The sequence below is a fragment of the Danio rerio genome, chromosome 2 (genome assembly GCF_052040795.2).
Source record: "Danio rerio strain M-AB ecotype USA chromosome 2, GRCz13ab, whole genome shotgun sequence".
Lineage (NCBI taxonomy): Eukaryota > Metazoa > Chordata > Actinopteri > Cypriniformes > Danionidae > Danio > Danio rerio.
This window is the reverse complement of record NC_141022.1, coordinates 17,086,877-17,112,267: the sequence shown is the minus strand read 5'-3', so window position 1 is coordinate 17,112,267 and position 25,391 is coordinate 17,086,877. Positions and strand designations below refer to the sequence as shown.

The 25,391-nt window shown below is 53.1% G+C and overlaps 2 long non-coding RNA genes, 3 other non-coding genes and 2 pseudogenes across 5 annotated transcripts; 2 read left to right on the top strand and 5 right to left on the bottom strand.

Annotated features, from left to right (window-relative positions):
• The first annotated feature begins 5 nt into the window (after positions 1-5).
• LOC147846263 (uncharacterized) lies at positions 6-3,815 on the top strand. Its single transcript, XR_015478363.1, has 2 exons — positions 6-3,654; positions 3,719-3,815. It is a non-coding gene; the product is annotated as an uncharacterized LOC147846263 (long non-coding RNA).
• A 153-nt stretch (positions 3,816-3,968) lies between these two features.
• Positions 3,969-4,159, bottom strand: LOC147846262 (U2 spliceosomal RNA; annotated as a pseudogene).
• Positions 4,160-4,595: 436 nt separating this feature from the next.
• Positions 4,596-8,405, top strand: LOC148679732 (uncharacterized). The gene is made up of 2 exons (XR_015941933.1): positions 4,596-8,244; positions 8,309-8,405. It is a non-coding gene; the product is annotated as an uncharacterized LOC148679732 (long non-coding RNA).
• Positions 8,406-8,558: 153 nt separating this feature from the next.
• On the bottom strand, positions 8,559-8,749 carry LOC147846261 (U2 spliceosomal RNA). The gene has a single exon (XR_015479273.1). It is a non-coding gene; the product is annotated as a U2 spliceosomal RNA (small nuclear RNA).
• Positions 8,750-13,148: 4,399 nt separating this feature from the next.
• On the bottom strand, positions 13,149-13,339 carry LOC141379366 (U2 spliceosomal RNA). Its single transcript, XR_015479272.1, has one exon. It is a non-coding gene; the product is annotated as a U2 spliceosomal RNA (small nuclear RNA).
• Positions 13,340-17,738: 4,399 nt separating this feature from the next.
• Positions 17,739-17,929, bottom strand: LOC147846260 (U2 spliceosomal RNA). The gene has a single exon (XR_015479271.1). It is a non-coding gene; the product is annotated as a U2 spliceosomal RNA (small nuclear RNA).
• A 4,399-nt stretch (positions 17,930-22,328) lies between these two features.
• Positions 22,329-22,515, bottom strand: LOC147846259 (U2 spliceosomal RNA; annotated as a pseudogene).
• Between the last annotated feature and the right edge of the window lie 2,876 nt (positions 22,516-25,391).

Genomic DNA, 25,391 nt, shown 5'->3' with positions numbered 1-25,391 from the left:
GCAGCTCCAGCTCTAAAGGAACCCCTGGAAAGGACTTGCATGGCATTTCTTCCATGCCCGCGTGAGCCACCACATCAGTCACTCCTTCTGGGGCAGCTTGAGCTCTTGAAGGAGCCCAAGAAAAGACCTCCAGGGCATTTCTTCCAATCCCAAACGAGCTGCCCCAACTAGCAGGAATCAGTCACTCTTTCTGGGGCAGCCTCAGCTACTTAAGGGACCCCTGGGAAGGACCTCCAGGGTGATTCTTCCATGCCCACTTGAGCCACCACAGTCAGCGGGGAAGGAGTCACTCTTTCTGGGGCAGCTTCAGCTCTAAAGGGACCCCTGGGTAAGACTTGCGGAGGGTTTCTTGAATGCCAAAACGAGCTGCCAGCAACTGGCAGGAATCAGTCACTCTTTCTGGGGCAGCTTGAGCTCTTGAAGGACCCCAAGAAAAGACCTCCAGGGCATTTCTTCCATGCCCAAAGGAGCTGCCCCAACTAGCAGGAATCAGTCACTCTTTGTGGGGTAGCTTCAGCTACTTAAGGGACCATTGGGAAGGACCTCCAGGGTGATTCTTTCATGCCCACTTGAGCCACCACAATCAGCGGGAATCAGTCACTCTTTTTGGGGCAGCTTCAGCTCTAAAGGGAACCCTGGGAAAGACCTCCAGAGAGTTTCTTGCGTGCCCGAACGAGCTGCCAGCAATTGGCAGGAACCAGCCACTCTTTCCGGGGGCAGCTTCAGCTCTGAAGGGAACCCTGGAAAAAGACTTCCAGGGGGCTTCTTGAACGCCCACGCGAGCTGCCAGCTCCTGGCAGGGATCAGTCACTCTTTCTGGGACAGCTTGAGCTCGTGAAGTAGCCCAAGAAAAGACCTCCAGGGTGTTTCTTCCATGCCCACTTGAGCCACCACAGTCGGCGGGGAATCAGTCACTCTTTCCGGGGGCGGCTTCAGCTCAAAATGGACCCCTGGGAAAGACTTCCAGAGGGTTTCTTGAATGCCCTAACGAGCTGCCAGCAACTGGCAGGAATATGTCACTCTTTCCGGGGCAGCTTGATCTCTTGAAGGAGCCCAAGAGAATACCTCCAGGGCATTTCTTCCATGCCCAAACGAGCTGCCAGCAATTGGCAGGAATCAGTCACTCTTTCCGGGGCAGCTTGAGCTCTTGAAGGACCCCAAGAAAAGACCTCCAGGGCATTTCTTCCATGCCCAAAGGAGCTGCCCCAACTGGCAGGAATCAGTCACTCTTTCTGGGGCAGCCTCAGCTACTTAAGGGACCCCTGGGAAGGACCTCCAGGGTGATTCTTCCATGCCCACTTGAGCCACCACAGTCAGCGGGGAAGGAGTCACTCTTTCTGGGGCAGCTTCAGCTCTAAAGGGACCCCTGGGTAAGACTTGTGGAGGGTTTCTTGAATGCCAAAACGAGCTGCCAGCAACTGGCAGGAATCAGTCACTCTTTCTGGGGCAGCTTGAGCTCTTGAAGGACCCCAAGAACAAGACCTCCAGGGCGTTTCTTCCAAGCCCAAACGAGCTGCCACAATAGGCGGGAATCAGTCACTCTTTCTGGGGCAGCTAGACCTCTGGAAGGGCCCCAAGAACAGACCTCCAGGGCGTTTCTTCCATGCCCAAACGTGCTGCCCCAACTAGCAGGAATCAGTCACCCTGTCTGGGGCAGCTTCAGCTGCCCAAGGGACCATTGGGAAGGACGTCCAGGGTGATTCTTCCATGCCCACTTGAGCCACCACAGTCAGCGGGGAAGGAGTCACTCTTTCTGGGGCAGCTTCAGCTCTAAAGGGACCCCTGGGTAAGACTTGCGGAGGGTTTCTTGAATGCCAAAACGAGCTGCCAGCAACTGGCAGGAATCAGTCACTCTTTCTGGGGCAGCTTGAGCTCTTGAAGGGCCCCAAGAACAAGACCTCCAGGGCGTTTCTTCCATGCCCAATTGAGCTGCCACAATAAGCGGGAGTCAGTCACCCTGTCTGGGGCAGCTTCAGCTCCAAAGGGACCCCTGGGTAAGACTTATGGAGGGTTTCTTGAATGCCAAAACAAGCTGCCAGCAACTGCCACAATAGGCGGGAATCAGTCACTCTTTCTGGGGCAGCTAGACCTCTTGAAGGACCCCAAGAACAAGACCTCCAGGGCGTTTCTTCCAAGCCCAAACGAGCTGCCACAATAGGCGGGAATCAGTCACTCTTTCTGGGGCAGCTAGACCTCTGGAAGGGCCCCAAGAACAGACCTCCAGGGCGTTTCTTCCATGCCCAAACGTGCTGCCCCAACTAGCAGGAATCAGTCACCCTGTCTGGGGCAGCTTCAGCTGCCCAAGGGACCATTGGGAAGGACGTCCAGGGTGATTCTTCCATGCCCACTTGAGCCACCACAGTCAGCGGGGAAGGAGTCACTCTTTCTGGGGCAGCTTCAGCTCTAAAGGGACCCCTGGGTAAGACTTGCGGAGGGTTTCTTGAATGCCAAAACGAGCTGCCAGCAACTGGCAGGAATCAGTCACTCTTTCTGGGGCAGCTTGAGCTCTTGAAGGGCCCCAAGAACAAGACCTCCAGGGCGTTTCTTCCATGCCCAATTGAGCTGCCACAATAAGCGGGAGTCAGTCACCCTGTCTGGGGCAGCTTCAGCTCCAAAGGGACCCCTGGGTAAGACTTATGGAGGGTTTCTTGAATGCCAAAACAAGCTGCCAGCAACTGCCACAATAGGCGGGAATCAGTCACTCTTTCTGGGGCAGCTAGACCTCTTGAAGGACCCCAAGAACAAGACCTCCAGGGCGTTTCTTCCAAGCCCAAACGAGCTGCCACAATAGGCGGGAATCAGTCACTCTTTCTGGGGCAGCTAGACCTCTGGAAGGGCCCCAAGAACAGACCTCCAGGGCGTTTCTTCCAAGCCCAAACGAGATGCCTCCACAAGCGGCAATCAGTCACCCTTTCTGGGGCAGCTTCGGCTACTCAAGGGACCAGTGGGAAGGACTTCCAGGGCGATTCTTCCATGCCCACTTGAGCCACCATAATCAGCAGGAATCGGTCACTCTTTCTGGGGTGTGTTTTAGCTCTCAAAAGCGCCCTGGAAGGACTTCCATGGCCACAATTAGCGGGAAACCATCACCTTTTTTAGGGTCAGACCCAGCTCTTAAGGGACCCTTCCATGGGAAGGACTTCCAGAGCCTTTCTTCCAATCCAGCTTGGCCGGAAATCAGTCACCCTTTCCCGGGGATACGCTTAAGCTCCTAAGGGCCCCCCTTTCCGGAGCGTTTTTCCTTGCCCGCACTGGCCTTGACTCTGGCTGGGTAATCTTCACCCTCTCTGGGGGCAAGCACCTGCCCTGTGGGGGACCCTGGAGGAACACCTGTTCTCCAGCAGTGCCCGGGTAGCCCAAACTTAAGCCCGGGAACATTGACTTGGTTAACCGCAGGTGCCAGCCTTGCGTGCCGCTGGTGCCCCAAAGGGGCATGTACCTCTAGGCGCGGGACGTCCCCACACGTAGGCTGGGAGTTGGGGCCCCGGCCCGGCGCTTTGGACCCTGGGTGAATGCGACAGGAGCGGGGGTTTCATGCTTTGCCATTTTTCAAATCCTCTGCACAGCTCTCTGGACCCACCATCCCCCAGGTCAGACTTAGGTCCTGATTGGGAATTATCCTCTCCACAGCTCTCTGGACCCACCATCCCCCAAGTCAGACTTGGGTCCTGATTGGGAATTATCCTCTCCACAGCTCTCTGGACCCACCATCCCCCAGGTCAGACTTAGGTCCTGATTGGGAATTTTGGATGGATTTTTTTTATTTATTTTTTTTTCCTCCCTGAGTTGCAATATGTGCATCGTGGCTCATGGACTAGAATAAGAGGATCCTGCCAAGAGGGTTGTTCATGCTCACTGTCTAAACGAGCGCATAAGACAGATACCTAATCGCAAAGAAGCGCAAGTCCCTACATTCAATCTAACGTTATGTTAAATTTCATGCAATCTAGTTCTGCTGTTCACCGCTTAATGAGTGCACCGTTCCCGGAGGTACTGCAATACCAGGTCGATGCGTGGAGTGGGTGGAGCAAGCCCCTAACCCATCTCCCAGCTGCAAAAATCAATTTAATATATAGTGCCCGGGTAGGGCACGTATCAGATATTAAACTGATAAGAACAGATACTACACTTGATCTTAGCCAAAAGGCCGAGAAGCGATACCCACAAACTGTCAGCAGTAGGAGCCGCAATCTACGCCACAAATAATACAATGTCGGCAAGCATAACAGGTACTAATTTTTAACCCTTAAACCTCCAGCACATTTGCTGACAGACAGACAGACATAACATTTTAGGCTTAACTAAGAGCCGTTGGTGACCAAAAACAAACTCCAAGCTTGAATACGGCAAAGAGACGTGACTATGGGCCGCTGGTGCCCAATGAGGGTACTTGAAAAGCCCCTGTTTGAGAGACTTTTCCGACCAAGTCAGTGTAGTTGCCATCCCCCCTTCAGAAGTCCAGACCAGGATTTTGTCTGGGCCGGCCTCGGAGATCAACCTGTCTTCCTTTACCTGCTTGAGCCTTGGGAAAAGACTTCCATGCCCGTATGAGCCACCACAGTCAGCGGGAATCAGTGACTCTTTTTTGGGGCAGCTCCAGCTCTAAAGGAACCCCTGGAAAGGACTTGCATGGCATTTCTTCCATGCCCGCGTGAGCCACCACATCAGTCACTCCTTCTGGGGCAGCTTGAGCTCTTGAAGGAGCCCAAGAAAAGACCTCCAGGGCATTTCTTCCAATCCCAAACGAGCTGCCCCAACTAGCAGGAATCAGTCACTCTTTCTGGGGCAGCCTCAGCTACTTAAGGGACCCCTGGGAAGGACCTCCAGGGTGATTCTTCCATGCCCACTTGAGCCACCACAGTCAGCGGGGAAGGAGTCACTCTTTCTGGGGCAGCTTCAGCTCTAAAGGGACCCCTGGGTAAGACTTGCGGAGGGTTTCTTGAATGCCAAAACGAGCTGCCAGCAACTGGCAGGAATCAGTCACTCTTTCTGGGGCAGCTTGAGCTCTTGAAGGACCCCAAGAAAAGACCTCCAGGGCATTTCTTCCATGCCCAAAGGAGCTGCCCCAACTAGCAGGAATCAGTCACTCTTTGTGGGGTAGCTTCAGCTACTTAAGGGACCATTGGGAAGGACCTCCAGGGTGATTCTTTCATGCCCACTTGAGCCACCACAATCAGCGGGAATCAGTCACTCTTTTTGGGGCAGCTTCAGCTCTAAAGGGAACCCTGGGAAAGACCTCCAGAGAGTTTCTTGCGTGCCCGAACGAGCTGCCAGCAATTGGCAGGAACCAGCCACTCTTTCCGGGGGCAGCTTCAGCTCTGAAGGGAACCCTGGAAAAAGACTTCCAGGGGGCTTCTTGAACGCCCACGCGAGCTGCCAGCTCCTGGCAGGGATCAGTCACTCTTTCTGGGACAGCTTGAGCTCGTGAAGTAGCCCAAGAAAAGACCTCCAGGGTGTTTCTTCCATGCCCACTTGAGCCACCACAGTCGGCGGGGAATCAGTCACTCTTTCCGGGGGCGGCTTCAGCTCAAAATGGACCCCTGGGAAAGACTTCCAGAGGGTTTCTTGAATGCCCTAACGAGCTGCCAGCAACTGGCAGGAATATGTCACTCTTTCCGGGGCAGCTTGATCTCTTGAAGGAGCCCAAGAGAATACCTCCAGGGCATTTCTTCCATGCCCAAACGAGCTGCCAGCAATTGGCAGGAATCAGTCACTCTTTCCGGGGCAGCTTGAGCTCTTGAAGGACCCCAAGAAAAGACCTCCAGGGCATTTCTTCCATGCCCAAAGGAGCTGCCCCAACTGGCAGGAATCAGTCACTCTTTCTGGGGCAGCCTCAGCTACTTAAGGGACCCCTGGGAAGGACCTCCAGGGTGATTCTTCCATGCCCACTTGAGCCACCACAGTCAGCGGGGAAGGAGTCACTCTTTCTGGGGCAGCTTCAGCTCTAAAGGGACCCCTGGGTAAGACTTGTGGAGGGTTTCTTGAATGCCAAAACGAGCTGCCAGCAACTGGCAGGAATCAGTCACTCTTTCTGGGGCAGCTTGAGCTCTTGAAGGACCCCAAGAACAAGACCTCCAGGGCGTTTCTTCCAAGCCCAAACGAGCTGCCACAATAGGCGGGAATCAGTCACTCTTTCTGGGGCAGCTAGACCTCTGGAAGGGCCCCAAGAACAGACCTCCAGGGCGTTTCTTCCATGCCCAAACGTGCTGCCCCAACTAGCAGGAATCAGTCACCCTGTCTGGGGCAGCTTCAGCTGCCCAAGGGACCATTGGGAAGGACGTCCAGGGTGATTCTTCCATGCCCACTTGAGCCACCACAGTCAGCGGGGAAGGAGTCACTCTTTCTGGGGCAGCTTCAGCTCTAAAGGGACCCCTGGGTAAGACTTGCGGAGGGTTTCTTGAATGCCAAAACGAGCTGCCAGCAACTGGCAGGAATCAGTCACTCTTTCTGGGGCAGCTTGAGCTCTTGAAGGGCCCCAAGAACAAGACCTCCAGGGCGTTTCTTCCATGCCCAATTGAGCTGCCACAATAAGCGGGAGTCAGTCACCCTGTCTGGGGCAGCTTCAGCTCCAAAGGGACCCCTGGGTAAGACTTATGGAGGGTTTCTTGAATGCCAAAACAAGCTGCCAGCAACTGCCACAATAGGCGGGAATCAGTCACTCTTTCTGGGGCAGCTAGACCTCTTGAAGGACCCCAAGAACAAGACCTCCAGGGCGTTTCTTCCAAGCCCAAACGAGCTGCCACAATAGGCGGGAATCAGTCACTCTTTCTGGGGCAGCTAGACCTCTGGAAGGGCCCCAAGAACAGACCTCCAGGGCGTTTCTTCCATGCCCAAACGTGCTGCCCCAACTAGCAGGAATCAGTCACCCTGTCTGGGGCAGCTTCAGCTGCCCAAGGGACCATTGGGAAGGACGTCCAGGGTGATTCTTCCATGCCCACTTGAGCCACCACAGTCAGCGGGGAAGGAGTCACTCTTTCTGGGGCAGCTTCAGCTCTAAAGGGACCCCTGGGTAAGACTTGCGGAGGGTTTCTTGAATGCCAAAACGAGCTGCCAGCAACTGGCAGGAATCAGTCACTCTTTCTGGGGCAGCTTGAGCTCTTGAAGGGCCCCAAGAACAAGACCTCCAGGGCGTTTCTTCCATGCCCAATTGAGCTGCCACAATAAGCGGGAGTCAGTCACCCTGTCTGGGGCAGCTTCAGCTCCAAAGGGACCCCTGGGTAAGACTTATGGAGGGTTTCTTGAATGCCAAAACAAGCTGCCAGCAACTGCCACAATAGGCGGGAATCAGTCACTCTTTCTGGGGCAGCTAGACCTCTTGAAGGACCCCAAGAACAAGACCTCCAGGGCGTTTCTTCCAAGCCCAAACGAGCTGCCACAATAGGCGGGAATCAGTCACTCTTTCTGGGGCAGCTAGACCTCTGGAAGGGCCCCAAGAACAGACCTCCAGGGCGTTTCTTCCAAGCCCAAACGAGATGCCTCCACAAGCGGCAATCAGTCACCCTTTCTGGGGCAGCTTCGGCTACTCAAGGGACCAGTGGGAAGGACTTCCAGGGCGATTCTTCCATGCCCACTTGAGCCACCATAATCAGCAGGAATCGGTCACTCTTTCTGGGGTGTGTTTTAGCTCTCAAAAGCGCCCTGGAAGGACTTCCATGGCCACAATTAGCGGGAAACCATCACCTTTTTTAGGGTCAGACCCAGCTCTTAAGGGACCCTTCCATGGGAAGGACTTCCAGAGCCTTTCTTCCAATCCAGCTTGGCCGGAAATCAGTCACCCTTTCCCGGGGATACGCTTAAGCTCCTAAGGGCCCCCCTTTCCGGAGCGTTTTTCCTTGCCCGCACTGGCCTTGACTCTGGCTGGGTAATCTTCACCCTCTCTGGGGGCAAGCACCTGCCCTGTGGGGGACCCTGGAGGAACACCTGTTCTCCAGCAGTGCCCGGGTAGCCCAAACTTAAGCCCGGGAACATTGACTTGGTTAACCGCAGGTGCCAGCCTTGCGTGCCGCTGGTGCCCCAAAGGGGCATGTACCTCTAGGCGCGGGACGTCCCCACACGTAGGCTGGGAGTTGGGGCCCCGGCCCGGCGCTTTGGACCCTGGGTGAATGCGACAGGAGCGGGGGTTTCATGCTTTGCCATTTTTCAAATCCTCTGCACAGCTCTCTGGACCCACCATCCCCCAGGTCAGACTTAGGTCCTGATTGGGAATTATCCTCTCCACAGCTCTCTGGACCCACCATCCCCCAAGTCAGACTTGGGTCCTGATTGGGAATTATCCTCTCCACAGCTCTCTGGACCCACCATCCCCCAGGTCAGACTTAGGTCCTGATTGGGAATTTTGGATGGATTTTTTTTATTTATTTTTTTTTCCTCCCTGAGTTGCAATATGTGCATCGTGGCTCATGGACTAGAATAAGAGGATCCTGCCAAGAGGGTTGTTCATGCTCACTGTCTAAACGAGCGCATAAGACAGATACCTAATCGCAAAGAAGCGCAAGTCCCTACATTCAATCTAACGTTATGTTAAATTTCATGCAATCTAGTTCTGCTGTTCACCGCTTAATGAGTGCACCGTTCCCGGAGGTACTGCAATACCAGGTCGATGCGTGGAGTGGGTGGAGCAAGCCCCTAACCCATCTCCCAGCTGCAAAAATCAATTTAATATATAGTGCCCGGGTAGGGCACGTATCAGATATTAAACTGATAAGAACAGATACTACACTTGATCTTAGCCAAAAGGCCGAGAAGCGATACCCACAAACTGTCAGCAGTAGGAGCCGCAATCTACGCCACAAATAATACAATGTCGGCAAGCATAACAGGTACTAATTTTTAACCCTTAAACCTCCAGCACATTTGCTGACAGACAGACAGACATAACATTTTAGGCTTAACTAAGAGCCGTTGGTGACCAAAAACAAACTCCAAGCTTGAATACGGCAAAGAGACGTGACTATGGGCCGCTGGTGCCCAATGAGGGTACTTGAAAAGCCCCTGTTTGAGAGACTTTTCCGACCAAGTCAGTGTAGTTGCCATCCCCCCTTCAGAAGTCCAGACCAGGATTTTGTCTGGGCCGGCCTCGGAGATCAACCTGTCTTCCTTTACCTGCTTGAGCCTTGGGAAAAGACTTCCATGCCCGTATGAGCCACCACAGTCAGCGGGAATCAGTGACTCTTTTTTGGGGCAGCTCCAGCTCTAAAGGAACCCCTGGAAAGGACTTGCATGGCATTTCTTCCATGCCCGCGTGAGCCACCACATCAGTCACTCCTTCTGGGGCAGCTTGAGCTCTTGAAGGAGCCCAAGAAAAGACCTCCAGGGCATTTCTTCCAATCCCAAACGAGCTGCCCCAACTAGCAGGAATCAGTCACTCTTTCTGGGGCAGCCTCAGCTACTTAAGGGACCCCTGGGAAGGACCTCCAGGGTGATTCTTCCATGCCCACTTGAGCCACCACAGTCAGCGGGGAAGGAGTCACTCTTTCTGGGGCAGCTTCAGCTCTAAAGGGACCCCTGGGTAAGACTTGCGGAGGGTTTCTTGAATGCCAAAACGAGCTGCCAGCAACTGGCAGGAATCAGTCACTCTTTCTGGGGCAGCTTGAGCTCTTGAAGGACCCCAAGAAAAGACCTCCAGGGCATTTCTTCCATGCCCAAAGGAGCTGCCCCAACTAGCAGGAATCAGTCACTCTTTGTGGGGTAGCTTCAGCTACTTAAGGGACCATTGGGAAGGACCTCCAGGGTGATTCTTTCATGCCCACTTGAGCCACCACAATCAGCGGGAATCAGTCACTCTTTTTGGGGCAGCTTCAGCTCTAAAGGGAACCCTGGGAAAGACCTCCAGAGAGTTTCTTGCGTGCCCGAACGAGCTGCCAGCAATTGGCAGGAACCAGCCACTCTTTCCGGGGGCAGCTTCAGCTCTGAAGGGAACCCTGGAAAAAGACTTCCAGGGGGCTTCTTGAACGCCCACGCGAGCTGCCAGCTCCTGGCAGGGATCAGTCACTCTTTCTGGGACAGCTTGAGCTCGTGAAGTAGCCCAAGAAAAGACCTCCAGGGTGTTTCTTCCATGCCCACTTGAGCCACCACAGTCGGCGGGGAATCAGTCACTCTTTCCGGGGGCGGCTTCAGCTCAAAATGGACCCCTGGGAAAGACTTCCAGAGGGTTTCTTGAATGCCCTAACGAGCTGCCAGCAACTGGCAGGAATATGTCACTCTTTCCGGGGCAGCTTGATCTCTTGAAGGAGCCCAAGAGAATACCTCCAGGGCATTTCTTCCATGCCCAAACGAGCTGCCAGCAATTGGCAGGAATCAGTCACTCTTTCCGGGGCAGCTTGAGCTCTTGAAGGACCCCAAGAAAAGACCTCCAGGGCATTTCTTCCATGCCCAAAGGAGCTGCCCCAACTGGCAGGAATCAGTCACTCTTTCTGGGGCAGCCTCAGCTACTTAAGGGACCCCTGGGAAGGACCTCCAGGGTGATTCTTCCATGCCCACTTGAGCCACCACAGTCAGCGGGGAAGGAGTCACTCTTTCTGGGGCAGCTTCAGCTCTAAAGGGACCCCTGGGTAAGACTTGTGGAGGGTTTCTTGAATGCCAAAACGAGCTGCCAGCAACTGGCAGGAATCAGTCACTCTTTCTGGGGCAGCTTGAGCTCTTGAAGGACCCCAAGAACAAGACCTCCAGGGCGTTTCTTCCAAGCCCAAACGAGCTGCCACAATAGGCGGGAATCAGTCACTCTTTCTGGGGCAGCTAGACCTCTGGAAGGGCCCCAAGAACAGACCTCCAGGGCGTTTCTTCCATGCCCAAACGTGCTGCCCCAACTAGCAGGAATCAGTCACCCTGTCTGGGGCAGCTTCAGCTGCCCAAGGGACCATTGGGAAGGACGTCCAGGGTGATTCTTCCATGCCCACTTGAGCCACCACAGTCAGCGGGGAAGGAGTCACTCTTTCTGGGGCAGCTTCAGCTCTAAAGGGACCCCTGGGTAAGACTTGCGGAGGGTTTCTTGAATGCCAAAACGAGCTGCCAGCAACTGGCAGGAATCAGTCACTCTTTCTGGGGCAGCTTGAGCTCTTGAAGGGCCCCAAGAACAAGACCTCCAGGGCGTTTCTTCCATGCCCAATTGAGCTGCCACAATAAGCGGGAGTCAGTCACCCTGTCTGGGGCAGCTTCAGCTCCAAAGGGACCCCTGGGTAAGACTTATGGAGGGTTTCTTGAATGCCAAAACAAGCTGCCAGCAACTGCCACAATAGGCGGGAATCAGTCACTCTTTCTGGGGCAGCTAGACCTCTTGAAGGACCCCAAGAACAAGACCTCCAGGGCGTTTCTTCCAAGCCCAAACGAGCTGCCACAATAGGCGGGAATCAGTCACTCTTTCTGGGGCAGCTAGACCTCTGGAAGGGCCCCAAGAACAGACCTCCAGGGCGTTTCTTCCATGCCCAAACGTGCTGCCCCAACTAGCAGGAATCAGTCACCCTGTCTGGGGCAGCTTCAGCTGCCCAAGGGACCATTGGGAAGGACGTCCAGGGTGATTCTTCCATGCCCACTTGAGCCACCACAGTCAGCGGGGAAGGAGTCACTCTTTCTGGGGCAGCTTCAGCTCTAAAGGGACCCCTGGGTAAGACTTGCGGAGGGTTTCTTGAATGCCAAAACGAGCTGCCAGCAACTGGCAGGAATCAGTCACTCTTTCTGGGGCAGCTTGAGCTCTTGAAGGGCCCCAAGAACAAGACCTCCAGGGCGTTTCTTCCATGCCCAATTGAGCTGCCACAATAAGCGGGAGTCAGTCACCCTGTCTGGGGCAGCTTCAGCTCCAAAGGGACCCCTGGGTAAGACTTATGGAGGGTTTCTTGAATGCCAAAACAAGCTGCCAGCAACTGCCACAATAGGCGGGAATCAGTCACTCTTTCTGGGGCAGCTAGACCTCTTGAAGGACCCCAAGAACAAGACCTCCAGGGCGTTTCTTCCAAGCCCAAACGAGCTGCCACAATAGGCGGGAATCAGTCACTCTTTCTGGGGCAGCTAGACCTCTGGAAGGGCCCCAAGAACAGACCTCCAGGGCGTTTCTTCCAAGCCCAAACGAGATGCCTCCACAAGCGGCAATCAGTCACCCTTTCTGGGGCAGCTTCGGCTACTCAAGGGACCAGTGGGAAGGACTTCCAGGGCGATTCTTCCATGCCCACTTGAGCCACCATAATCAGCAGGAATCGGTCACTCTTTCTGGGGTGTGTTTTAGCTCTCAAAAGCGCCCTGGAAGGACTTCCATGGCCACAATTAGCGGGAAACCATCACCTTTTTTAGGGTCAGACCCAGCTCTTAAGGGACCCTTCCATGGGAAGGACTTCCAGAGCCTTTCTTCCAATCCAGCTTGGCCGGAAATCAGTCACCCTTTCCCGGGGATACGCTTAAGCTCCTAAGGGCCCCCCTTTCCGGAGCGTTTTTCCTTGCCCGCACTGGCCTTGACTCTGGCTGGGTAATCTTCACCCTCTCTGGGGGCAAGCACCTGCCCTGTGGGGGACCCTGGAGGAACACCTGTTCTCCAGCAGTGCCCGGGTAGCCCAAACTTAAGCCCGGGAACATTGACTTGGTTAACCGCAGGTGCCAGCCTTGCGTGCCGCTGGTGCCCCAAAGGGGCATGTACCTCTAGGCGCGGGACGTCCCCACACGTAGGCTGGGAGTTGGGGCCCCGGCCCGGCGCTTTGGACCCTGGGTGAATGCGACAGGAGCGGGGGTTTCATGCTTTGCCATTTTTCAAATCCTCTGCACAGCTCTCTGGACCCACCATCCCCCAGGTCAGACTTGGGTCCTGATTGGGAATTATCCTCGCCACAGCTCTCTGGACCCACCATCCCCCAGGTCAGACTTGGGTCCTGATTGGGAATTATCCTCTCCACAGCTCTCTGGACCCACCATCCCCCAGGTCAGACTTAGGTCCTGATTGGGAATTTTGGATGGATTTTTTTTATTTATTTATTTTTCCTCCCTGAGTTGCAATATGTGCATCGTGGCTCATGGACTAGAATAAGAGGATCCTGCCAAGAGGGTTGTTCATGCTCACTGTCTAAACGAGCGCATAAGACAGATACCTAATCGCAAAGAAGCGCACGTCCCTACATTCAATCTAACGTTATGTTAAATTTCATGCAATCTAGTTCTGCTGTTCACCGCTTAATGAGTGCACCGTTCCCGGAGGTACTGCAATACCAGGTCGATGCGTGGAGTGGGTGGAGCAAGCCCCTAACCCATCTCCCAGCTGCAAAAATCAATTTAATATATAGTGCCCGGGTAGGGCACGTATCAGATATTAAACTGATAAGAACAGATACTACACTTGATCTTAGCCAAAAGGCCGAGAAGCGATACCCACAAACTGTCAGCAGTAGGAGCCGCAATCTACGCCACAAATAATACAATGTCGGCAAGCATAACAGGTACTAATTTTTAACCCTTAAACCTCCAGCACATTTGCTGACAGACAGACAGACATAACATTTTAGGCTTAACTAAGAGCCGTTGGTGACCAAAAACAAACTCCAAGCTTGAATACGGCAAAGAGACGTGACTATGGGCCGCTGGTGCCCAATGAGGGTACTTGAAAAGCCCCTGTTTGAGAGACTTTTCCGACCAAGTCAGTGTAGTTGCCATCCCCCCTTCAGAAGTCCAGACCAGGATTTTGTCTGGGCCGGCCTCGGAGATCAACCTGTCTTCCTTTACCTGCTTGAGCCTTGGGAAAAGACTTCCATGCCCGTATGAGCCACCACAGTCAGCGGGAATCAGTGACTCTTTTTTGGGGCAGCTCCAGCTCTAAAGGAACCCCTGGAAAGGACTTGCATGGCATTTCTTCCATGCCCGCGTGAGCCACCACATCAGTCACTCCTTCTGGGGCAGCTTGAGCTCTTGAAGGAGCCCAAGAAAAGACCTCCAGGGCATTTCTTCCAATCCCAAACGAGCTGCCCCAACTAGCAGGAATCAGTCACTCTTTCTGGGGCAGCCTCAGCTACTTAAGGGACCCCTGGGAAGGACCTCCAGGGTGATTCTTCCATGCCCACTTGAGCCACCACAGTCAGCGGGGAAGGAGTCACTCTTTCTGGGGCAGCTTCAGCTCTAAAGGGACCCCTGGGTAAGACTTGCGGAGGGTTTCTTGAATGCCAAAACGAGCTGCCAGCAACTGGCAGGAATCAGTCACTCTTTCTGGGGCAGCTTGAGCTCTTGAAGGACCCCAAGAAAAGACCTCCAGGGCATTTCTTCCATGCCCAAAGGAGCTGCCCCAACTAGCAGGAATCAGTCACTCTTTGTGGGGTAGCTTCAGCTACTTAAGGGACCATTGGGAAGGACCTCCAGGGTGATTCTTTCATGCCCACTTGAGCCACCACAATCAGCGGGAATCAGTCACTCTTTTTGGGGCAGCTTCAGCTCTAAAGGGAACCCTGGGAAAGACCTCCAGAGAGTTTCTTGCGTGCCCGAACGAGCTGCCAGCAATTGGCAGGAACCAGCCACTCTTTCCGGGGGCAGCTTCAGCTCTGAAGGGAACCCTGGAAAAAGACTTCCAGGGGGCTTCTTGAACGCCCACGCGAGCTGCCAGCTCCTGGCAGGGATCAGTCACTCTTTCTGGGACAGCTTGAGCTCGTGAAGTAGCCCAAGAAAAGACCTCCAGGGTGTTTCTTCCATGCCCACTTGAGCCACCACAGTCGGCGGGGAATCAGTCACTCTTTCCGGGGGCGGCTTCAGCTCAAAATGGACCCCTGGGAAAGACTTCCAGAGGGTTTCTTGAATGCCCTAACGAGCTGCCAGCAACTGGCAGGAATATGTCACTCTTTCCGGGGCAGCTTGATCTCTTGAAGGAGCCCAAGAGAATACCTCCAGGGCATTTCTTCCATGCCCAAACGAGCTGCCAGCAATTGGCAGGAATCAGTCACTCTTTCCGGGGCAGCTTGAGCTCTTGAAGGACCCCAAGAAAAGACCTCCAGGGCATTTCTTCCATGCCCAAAGGAGCTGCCCCAACTGGCAGGAATCAGTCACTCTTTCTGGGGCAGCCTCAGCTACTTAAGGGACCCCTGGGAAGGACCTCCAGGGTGATTCTTCCATGCCCACTTGAGCCACCACAGTCAGCGGGGAAGGAGTCACTCTTTCTGGGGCAGCTTCAGCTCTAAAGGGACCCCTGGGTAAGACTTGTGGAGGGTTTCTTGAATGCCAAAACGAGCTGCCAGCAACTGGCAGGAATCAGTCACTCTTTCTGGGGCAGCTTGAGCTCTTGAAGGACCCCAAGAACAAGACCTCCAGGGCGTTTCTTCCAAGCCCAAACGAGCTGCCACAATAGGCGGGAATCAGTCACTCTTTCTGGGGCAGCTAGACCTCTGGAAGGGCCCCAAGAACAGACCTCCAGGGCGTTTCTTCCATGCCCAAACGTGCTGCCCCAACTAGCAGGAATCAGTCACCCTGTCTGGGGCAGCTTCAGCTGCCCAAGGGACCATTGGGAAGGACGTCCAGGGTGATTCTTCCATGCCCACTTGAGCCACCACAGTCAGCGGGGAAGGAGTCACTCTTTCTGGGGCAGCTTCAGCTCTAAAGGGACCCCTGGGTAAGACTTGCGGAGGGTTTCTTGAATGCCAAAACGAGCTGCCAGCAACTGGCAGGAATCAGTCACTCTTTCTGGGGCAGCTTGAGCTCTTGAAGGGCCCCAAGAACAAGACCTCCAGGGCGTTTCTTCCATGCCCAATTGAGCTGCCACAATAAGCGGGAGTCAGTCACCCTGTCTGGGGCAGCTTCAGCTCCAAAGGGACCCCTGGGTAAGACTTATGGAGGGTTTCTTGAATGCCAAAACAAGCTGCCAGCAACTGCCACAATAGGCGGGAATCAGTCACTCTTTCTGGGGCAGCTAGACCTCTTGAAGGACCCCAAGAACAAGACCTCCAGGGCGTTTCTTCCAAGCCCAAACGAGCTGCCACAATAGGCGGGAATCAGTCACTCTTTCTGGGGCAGCTAGACCTCTGGAAGGGCCCCAAGAACAGACCTCCAGGGCGTTTCTTCCATGCCCAAACGTGCTGCCCCAACTAGCAGGAATCAGTCACCCTGTCTGGGGCAGCTTCAGCTGCCCAAGGGACCATTGGGAAGGACGTCCAGGGTGATTCTTCCATGCCCACTTGAGCCACCACAGTCAGCGGGGAAGGAGTCACTCTTTCTGGGGCAGCTTCAGCTCTAAAGGGACCCCTGGGTAAGACTTGCGGAGGGTTTCTTGAATGCCAAAACGAGCTGCCAGCAACTGGCAGGAATCAGTCACTCTTTCTGGGGCAGCTTGAGCTCTTGAAGGGCCCCAAGAACAAGACCTCCAGGGCGTTTCTTCCATGCCCAATTGAGCTGCCACAATAAGCGGGAGTCAGTCACCCTGTCTGGGGCAGCTTCAGCTCCAAAGGGACCCCTGGGTAAGACTTATGGAGGGTTTCTTGAATGCCAAAACAAGCTGCCAGCAACTGCCACAATAGGCGGGAATCAGTCACTCTTTCTGGGGCAGCTAGACCTCTTGAAGGACCCCAAGAACAAGACCTCCAGGGCGTTTCTTCCAAGCCCAAACGAGCTGCCACAATAGGCGGGAATCAGTCACTCTTTCTGGGGCAGCTAGACCTCTGGAAGGGCCCCAAGAACAGACCTCCAGGGCGTTTCTTCCAAGCCCAAACGAGATGCCTCCACAAGCGGCAATCAGTCACCCTTTCTGGGGCAGCTTCGGCTACTCAAGGGACCAGTGGGAAGGACTTCCAGGGCGATTCTTCCATGCCCACTTGAGCCACCATAATCAGCAGGAATCGGTCACTCTTTCTGGGGTGTGTTTTAGCTCTCAAAAGCGCCCTGGAAGGACTTCCATGGCCACAATTAGCGGGAAACCATCACCTTTTTTAGGGTCAGACCCAGCTCTTAAGGGACCCTTCCATGGGAAGGACTTCCAGAGCCTTTCTTCCAATCCAGCTTGGCCGGAAATCAGTCACCCTTTCCCGGGGATACGCTTAAGCTCCTAAGGGCCCCCCTTTCCGGAGCGTTTTTCCTTGCCCGCACTGGCCTTGACTCTGGCTGGGTAATCTTCACCCTCTCTGGGGGCAAGCACCTGCCCTGTGGGGGACCCTGGAGGAACACCTGTTCTCCAGCAGTGCCCGGGTAGCCCAAACTTAAGCCCGGGAACATTGACTTGGTTAACCGCAGGTGCCAGCCTTGCGTGCCGCTGGTGCCCCAAAGGGGCATGTACCTCTAGGCGCGGGACGTCCCCACACGTAGGCTGGGAGTTGGGGCCCCGGCCCGGCGCTTTGGACCCTGGGTGAATGCGACAGGAGCGGGGGTTTCATGCTTTGCCATTTTTCAAATCCTCTGCACAGCTCTCTGGACCCACCATCCCCCAGGTCAGACTTGGGTCCTGATTGGGAATTATCCTCGCCACAGCTCTCTGGACCCACCATCCCCCAGGTCAGACTTGGGTCCTGATTGGGAATTATCCTCTCCACAGCTCTCTGGACCCACCATCCCCCAGGTCAGACTTAGGTCCTGATTGGGAATTTTGGATGGATTTTTTTTATTTATTTATTTTTCCTCCCTGAGTTGCAATATGTGCATCGTGGCTCATGGACTAGAATAAGAGGATCCTGCCAAGAGGGTTGTTCATGCTCACTGTCTAAACGAGCGCATAAGACAGATACCTAATCGCAAAGAAGCGCACGTCCCTACATTCAATCTAACGTTATGTTAAATTTCATGCAATCTAGTTCTGCTGTTCACCGCTTAATGAGTGCACCGTTCCCGGAGGTACTGCAATACCAGGTCGATGCGTGGAGTGGGTGGAGCAAGCCCCTAACCCATCTCCCAGCTGCAAAAATCAATTTAATATATAGTGCCCGGGTAGGGCACGTATCAGATATTAAACTGATAAGAACAGATACTACACTTGATCTTAGCCAAAAGGCCGAGAAGCGATACCCACAAACTGTCAGCAGTAGGAGCCGCAATCTACGCCACAAATAATACAATGTCGGCAAGCATAACAGGTACTAATTTTTAACCCTTAAACCTCCAGCACATTTGCTGACAGACAGACAGACATAACATTTTAGGCTTAACTAAGAGCCGTTGGTGACCAAAAACAAACTCCAAGCTTGAATACGGCAAAGAGACGTGACTATGGGCCGCTGGTGCCCAATGAGGGTACTTGAAAAGCCCCTGTTTGAGAGACTTTTCCGACCAAGTCAGTGTAGTTGCCATCCCCCCTTCAGAAGTCCAGACCAGGATTTTGTCTGGGCCGGCCTCGGAGATCAACCTGTCTTCCTTTACCTGCTTGAGCCTTGGGAAAAGACTTCCATGCCCGTATGAGCCACCACAGTCAGCGGGAATCAGTGACTCTTTTTTGGGGCAGCTCCAGCTCTAAAGGAACCCCTGGAAAGGACTTGCATGGCATTTCTTCCATGCCCGCGTGAGCCACCACATCAGTCACTCCTTCTGGGGCAGCTTGAGCTCTTGAAGGAGCCCAAGAAAAGACCTCCAGGGCATTTCTTCCAATCCCAAACGAGCTGCCCCAACTAGCAGGAATCAGTCACTCTTTCTGGGGCAGCCTCAGCTACTTAAGGGACCCCTGGGAAGGACCTCCAGGGTGATTCTTCCATGCCCACTTGAGCCACCACAGTCAGCGGGGAAGGAGTCACTCTTTCTGGGGCAGCTTCAGCTCTAAAGGGACCCCTGGGTAAGACTTGCGGAGGGTTTCTTGAATGCCAAAACGAGCTGCCAGCAACTGGCAGGAATCAGTCACTCTTTCTGGGGCAGCTTGAGCTCTTGAAGGACCCCAAGAAAAGACCTCCAGGGCATTTCTTCCATGCCCAAAGGAGCTGCCCCAACTAGCAGGAATCAGTCACTCTTTGTGGGGTAGCTTCAGCTACTTAAGGGACCATTGGGAAGGACCTCCAGGGTGATTCTTTCATGCCCACTTGAGCCACCACAATCAGCGGGAATCAGTCACTCTTTTTGGGGCAGCTTCAGCTCTAAAGGGAACCCTGGGAAAGACCTCCAGAGAGTTTCTTGCGTGCCCGAACGAGCTGCCAGCAATTGGCAGGAACCAGCCACTCTTTCCGGGGGCAGCTTCAGCTCTGAAGGGAACCCTGGAAAAAGACTTCCAGGGGGCTTCTTGAACGCCCACGCGAGCTGCCAGCTCCTGGCAGGGATCAGTCACTCTTTCTGGGACAGCTTGAGCTCGTGAAGTAGCCCAAGAAAAGACCTCCAGGGTGTTTCTTCCATGCCCACTTGAGCCACCACAGTCGGCGGGGAATCAGTCACTCTTTCCGGGGGCGGCTTCAGCTCAAAATGGACCCCTGGGAAAGACTTCCAGAGGGTTTCTTGAATGCCCTAACGAGCTGCCAGCAACTGGCAGGAATATGTCACTCTTTCCGGGGCAGCTTGATCTCTTGAAGGAGCCCAAGAGAATACCTCCAGGGCATTTCTTCCATGCCCAAACGAGCTGCCAGCAATTGGCAGGAATCAGTCACTCTTTCCGGGGCAGCTTGAGCTCTTGAAGGACCCCAAGAAAAGACCTCCAGGGCATTTCTTCCATGCCCAAAGGAGCTGCCCCAACTGGCAGGAATCAGTCACTCTTTCTGGGGCAGCCTCAGCTACTTAAGGGACCCCTGGGAAGGACCTCCAGGGTGATTCTTCCATGCCCACTTGAGCCACCACAGTCAGCGGGGAAGGAGTCACTCTTTCTGGGGCAGCTTCAGCTCTAAAGGGACCCCTGGGTAAGACTTGTGGAGGGTTTCTTGAATGCCAAAACGAGCTGCCAGCAACTGGCAGGAATCAGTCACTCTTTCTGGGGCAGCTTGAGCTCTTGAAGGACCCCAAGAACAAGACCTCCAGGGCGTTTCTTCCAAGCCCAAACGAGCTGCCACAATAGGCGGGAATCAGTCACTCTTTCTGGGGCAGCTAGACCTCTGGAAGGGCCCCAAGAACAGACCTCCAGGGCGTTTCTTCCATGCCCAAACGTGCTGCCCCAACTAGCAGGAATCAGTCACCCTGTCTGGGGCAGCTTCAGCTGCCCAAGGGACCATTGGGAAGGACGTCCAGGGTGATTCTTCCATGCCCACTTGAGCCACCACAGTCAGCGGGGAAGGAGTCACTCTTTCTGGGGCAGCTTCAGCTCTAAAGGGACCCCTGGGTAAGACTTGCGGAGGGTTTCTTGAATGCCAAAACGAGCTGCCAGCAACTGGCAGGAATCAGTCACTCTTTCTGGGGCAGCTTGAGCTCTTGAAGGGCCCCAAGAACAAGACCTCCAGGGCGTTTCTTCCATGCCCAATTGAGCTGCCACAATAAGCGGGAGTCAGTCACCCTGTCTGGGGCAGCTTCAGCTCCAAAGGGACCCCTGGGTAAGACTTATGGAGGGTTTCTTGAATGCCAAAACAAGCTGCCAGCAACTGCCACAATAGGCGGGAATCAGTCACTCTTTCTGGGGCAGCTAGACCTCTTGAAGGACCCCAAGAACAAGACCTCCAGGGCGTTTCTTCCAAGCCCAAACGAGCTGCCACAATAGGCGGGAATCAGTCACTCTTTCTGGGGCAGCTAGACCTCTGGAAGGGCCCCAAGAACAGACCTCCAGGGCGTTTCTTCCATGCCCAAACGTGCTGCCCCAACTAGCAGGAATCAGTCACCCTGTCTGGGGCAGCTTCAGCTGCCCAAGGGACCATTGGGAAGGACGTCCAGGGTGATTCTTCCATGCCCACTTGAGCCACCACAGTCAGCGGGGAAGGAGTCACTCTTTCTGGGGCAGCTTCAGCTCTAAAGGGACCCCTGGGTAAGACTTGCGGAGGGTTTCTTGAATGCCAAAACGAGCTGCCAGCAACTGGCAGGAATCAGTCACTCTTTCTGGGGCAGCTTGAGCTCTTGAAGGGCCCCAAGAACAAGACCTCCAGGGCGTTTCTTCCATGCCCAATTGAGCTGCCACAATAAGCGGGAGTCAGTCACCCTGTCTGGGGCAGCTTCAGCTCCAAAGGGACCCCTGGGTAAGACTTATGGAGGGTTTCTTGAATGCCAAAACAAGCTGCCAGCAACTGCCACAATAGGCGGGAATCAGTCACTCTTTCTGGGGCAGCTAGACCTCTTGAAGGACCCCAAGAACAAGACCTCCAGGGCGTTTCTTCCAAGCCCAAACGAGCTGCCACAATAGGCGGGAATCAGTCACTCTTTCTGGGGCAGCTAGACCTCTGGAAGGGCCCCAAGAACAGACCTCCAGGGCGTTTCTTCCAAGCCCAAACGAGATGCCTCCACAAGCGGCAATCAGTCACCCTTTCTGGGGCAGCTTCGGCTACTCAAGGGACCAGTGGGAAGGACTTCCAGGGCGATTCTTCCATGCCCACTTGAGCCACCATAATCAGCAGGAATCGGTCACTCTTTCTGGGGTGTGTTTTAGCTCTCAAAAGCGCCCTGGAAGGACTTCCATGGCCACAATTAGCGGGAAACCATCACCTTTTTTAGGGTCAGACCCAGCTCTTAAGGGACCCTTCCATGGGAAGGACTTCCAGAGCCTTTCTTCCAATCCAGCTTGGCCGGAAATCAGTCACCCTTTCCCGGGGATACGCTTAAGCTCCTAAGGGCCCCCCTTTCCGGAGCGTTTTTCCTTGCCCGCACTGGCCTTGACTCTGGCTGGGTAATCTTCACCCTCTCTGGGGGCAAGCACCTGCCCTGTGGGGGACCCTGGAGGAACACCTGTTCTCCAGCAGTGCCCGGGTAGCCCAAACTTAAGCCCGGGAACATTGACTTGGTTAACCGCAGGTGCCAGCCTTGCGTGCCGCTGGTGCCCCAAAGGGGCATGTACCTCTAGGCGCGGGACGTCCCCACACGTAGGCTGGGAGTTGGGGCCCCGGCCCGGCGCTTTGGACCCTGGGTGAATGCGACAGGAGCGGGGGTTTCATGCTTTGCCATTTTTCAAATCCTCTGCACAGCTCTCTGGACCCACCATCCCCCAGGTCAGACTTGGGTCCTGATTGGGAATTATCCTCGCCACAGCTCTCTGGACCCACCATCCCCCAGGTCAGACTTGGGTCCTGATTGGGAATTATCCTCTCCACAGCTCTCTGGACCCACCATCCCCCAGGTCAGACTTAGGTCCTGATTGGGAATTTTGGATGGATTTTTTTTATTTATTTATTTTTCCTCCCTGAGTTGCAATATGTGCATCGTGGCTCATGGACTAGAATAAGAGGATCCTGCCAAGAGGGTTGTTCATGCTCACTGTCTAAACGAGCGCATAAGACAGATACCTAATCGCAAAGAAGCGCACGTCCCTACATTCAATCTAACGTTATGTTAAATTTCATGCAATCTAGTTCTGCTGTTCACCGCTTAATGAGTGCACCGTTCCCGGAGGTACTGCAATACCAGGTCGATGCGTGGAGTGGGTGGAGCAAGCCCCTAACCCATCTCCCAGCTGCAAAAATCAATTTAATATATAGTGCCCGGGTAGGGCACGTATCAGATATTAAACTGATAAGAACAGATTTTTTCTTTCGAAAAAAATTTATTGACAGCGTTTCCCATTTGTTTCTTACATCACAATCATATTTAAAAACATATCTCTTCACTTAGTTTCATTTGAGTACTTAACAGTAAATAAATAAAAAATGAATAAATATATACATAAATAAATAAATAAATAAATAAATAAATAAATAAATAAATAAATAAATACTTGCAAAAGTACTTTAAATGAACATAAAATGTCAAGTGTATAGAGGACATGTTTTTTTTTTTAAAAAAAAGGCAAACAAATGAAAGACTAAAAAACAAGCTGTTCAATAAAAATTAAAACGGGTCTAAAAAAGAATCACGGTCTAGTCACCATTTTAACAACGCAGGACTTAGTAAAAATGAATTGAAACATAAAACACACATTTTAAAACATTTCAATACACATTAAAAGACATATGGCACTTAACAAAAACACTTTAAAATCAGGGTTTGTGGAGGAAATAAAAGTGTATGTTGTGCGAAAGTCTTTTGTGTGTGCATGTGTTATGTAAAAAAAAGTCCTTGGCGTAGATGTTGATAAAAAAAGTGATAAAAACCAGTCCGTTAAAAAATGCATGAAAAGCAATAGTAACAATAAGAAGATAAAATCATTTCTTTGTCCAGGATCGAGGGTGAGTCATACCAAAAAAAAAAGTCCATTCACACCAACTCTCCAGGACGGTCACAGCCCCTGTGTTTCAAGGGCATAGCGGAGATCCCCCTCCTCTGGCCTGCTGGCCCGCTGTTCCCGTAGCCAGAGTGGTGAGGGTGCATCTACGGGCGGCCAGGTACGGTGGCGGCCGGGACCTCCTCCGTGCGACCCCGGCCCCCTTGGCCTCTTGTCAAGGTCCGGTACCCCTGTAGCGTGGTTGTTATCAGTCCCTTTGTCCCTTGCAGGGGTACCGTGACCTGCTTCCCCACCAGCAGGTTTCTTGTGACCCAGATGGCATCCTTGATGGCGGTCAGGGTGAGCCAGAGCGATGTAAAGTCCTGTTTTGTCATGTTTTTCACGCCCTGGCCCACCCCATGGATGATAAGGTGGTAGTCCATCTGGGCCCTCCCCGCCGGCAGGTACTGATGATACAGGGGGCCGGTCCTGGCCCACAGGTCCCGCGCAGCGCCGCACTCCCAGAGCAGGTGCCGCACGGTCTCTGGGCATCCACACCCAGGCCGTGGGCAGACGGGGTTTCTAGCCATGCCTCTGGAGTGCATAACCGCCCTGACCGGGAGGATCTCATGTGCCACCATCCACAACAGGTCCTTGTGTCCGTTCTGGAGAGCTGGGTGGGCCGCGTTCCTCCACACTTGTTGGGCCTCACATAATGTGAGGCCCGGGACCCGACTCACCGTCTCTCGATCCTGCACAAGAGAAATGAGAGCCTTGTGGTTAGTTAAAATGGTGACATCGTTAGTCTCTAAAACATACTTCTTTAAAAATTTCTTTATAAAATCATACTCCCTAGGTAAATTAAAAGACACTGGGTACTTAAGGTCCACTGCTAAAACTTTCAGGGTTCTCAGGTAGGACCCCATCCAGAAGCGAGTCATGGCAGCCGTCTTGTTTTCTCTGGATGGGGTCAACGCGTAACTAAAATGCAGGGCGGTGAAGCGGCTGCCTAAAAACAGGTGGGGATCCGGGAGGCCTTTTCCACCATGTTCGGGCTTTTTCTTTAACTCTGTTCTTCTTAGGCGCTCCCACTTGGATCCCCACAGGAAATAAAACACCGCCCTTTCCAACTTCCTGATAAAACGTCTTGGTGGACTAAAAACAGAAGAAACAAGTAAAATGAGTGGTAAAATTACGGATTTAAAAATCAAAATTTTACCCTCCATTGTTAATTTTCGTAACCCCCAGAATCCCAACTTTTGGTTTACCTTTGTTAAAATGTCGTTCCAATTTTGCCCTCCCCCACCCTCTTTGTCAAATTTTACCCCTAAAATTTTAAAATCATTTTCCTTAAAAGTCAGCTCTAGTCCCTCTGTGACGACGTTACCCCACGGCCCGAAGAGCTGGGCCTCGGACTTTTTTCGGTTTAATCTGGCTCCCGAGGCCCGACCGTAGAAATCGGTCAAATCCATAGCTCTTCGGGCCGAGGTGAGGTCTGTCGTTAAAAGGGTAACGTCGTCCATATATAAAACACAAGATGCTGTCAAACCCCCCGGAATTTTAAAACCTGTAATCCATTTATCCCTTCTCAAGAGCTGTGCCAGTGGTTCAATACAAACCACATACAGGAGTGGGGATAACGGACACCCTTGACGGACGCCACTGCAGATATTTACTGCTTTTGTTAAATGCCCATTTACAATGATTTTGCTGACAAGGTCGTTGTACAGCAGTCCCACCCATGCTAAAAATCTTCCCGGGAACCCCATTTTTTCCAGTACTTGTAACAAGTACTGGTGCGAGACTCTGTCAAATGCTTTTTCAAAATCTAAATTTACCACGGCTAGACGAATGTTTCTGTCTCTCGCGTAACAGATGGCATCTCGGATCAGCAATAGGCTGTCCGTGATCTTCCTCCCGGGCACAGCACAGGCTTGATCCGGGTGGATTACATCCTCTAAAACTGTCGACATCCTTGTCGCTAAAATCTTTGTAAAAAATTTATAATCAGTGTTTAAAAGAGTAATTGGTCGCCAATTTTTTAAAATTGTCTTGTCATCTTTTTTAAAAAGCAGAGAAACTATTCCTAATCTAAAATCCGCAGGTAGTTTGTTAAAATTTTCAAATTCATTAAAAACAGTCAGTAAAACCCCAGCTAAAATGTCCCAGAAACATTGATAAAACTCCAGGGGAAGTCCGTCCATTCCTGGAGACTTCCCCTTTTTAAAACTTTTAAGAGCTTTATCTAAATCTTCTTTCTTAAAATCTTGGGTTAAAACTGAATGTTTTTCTT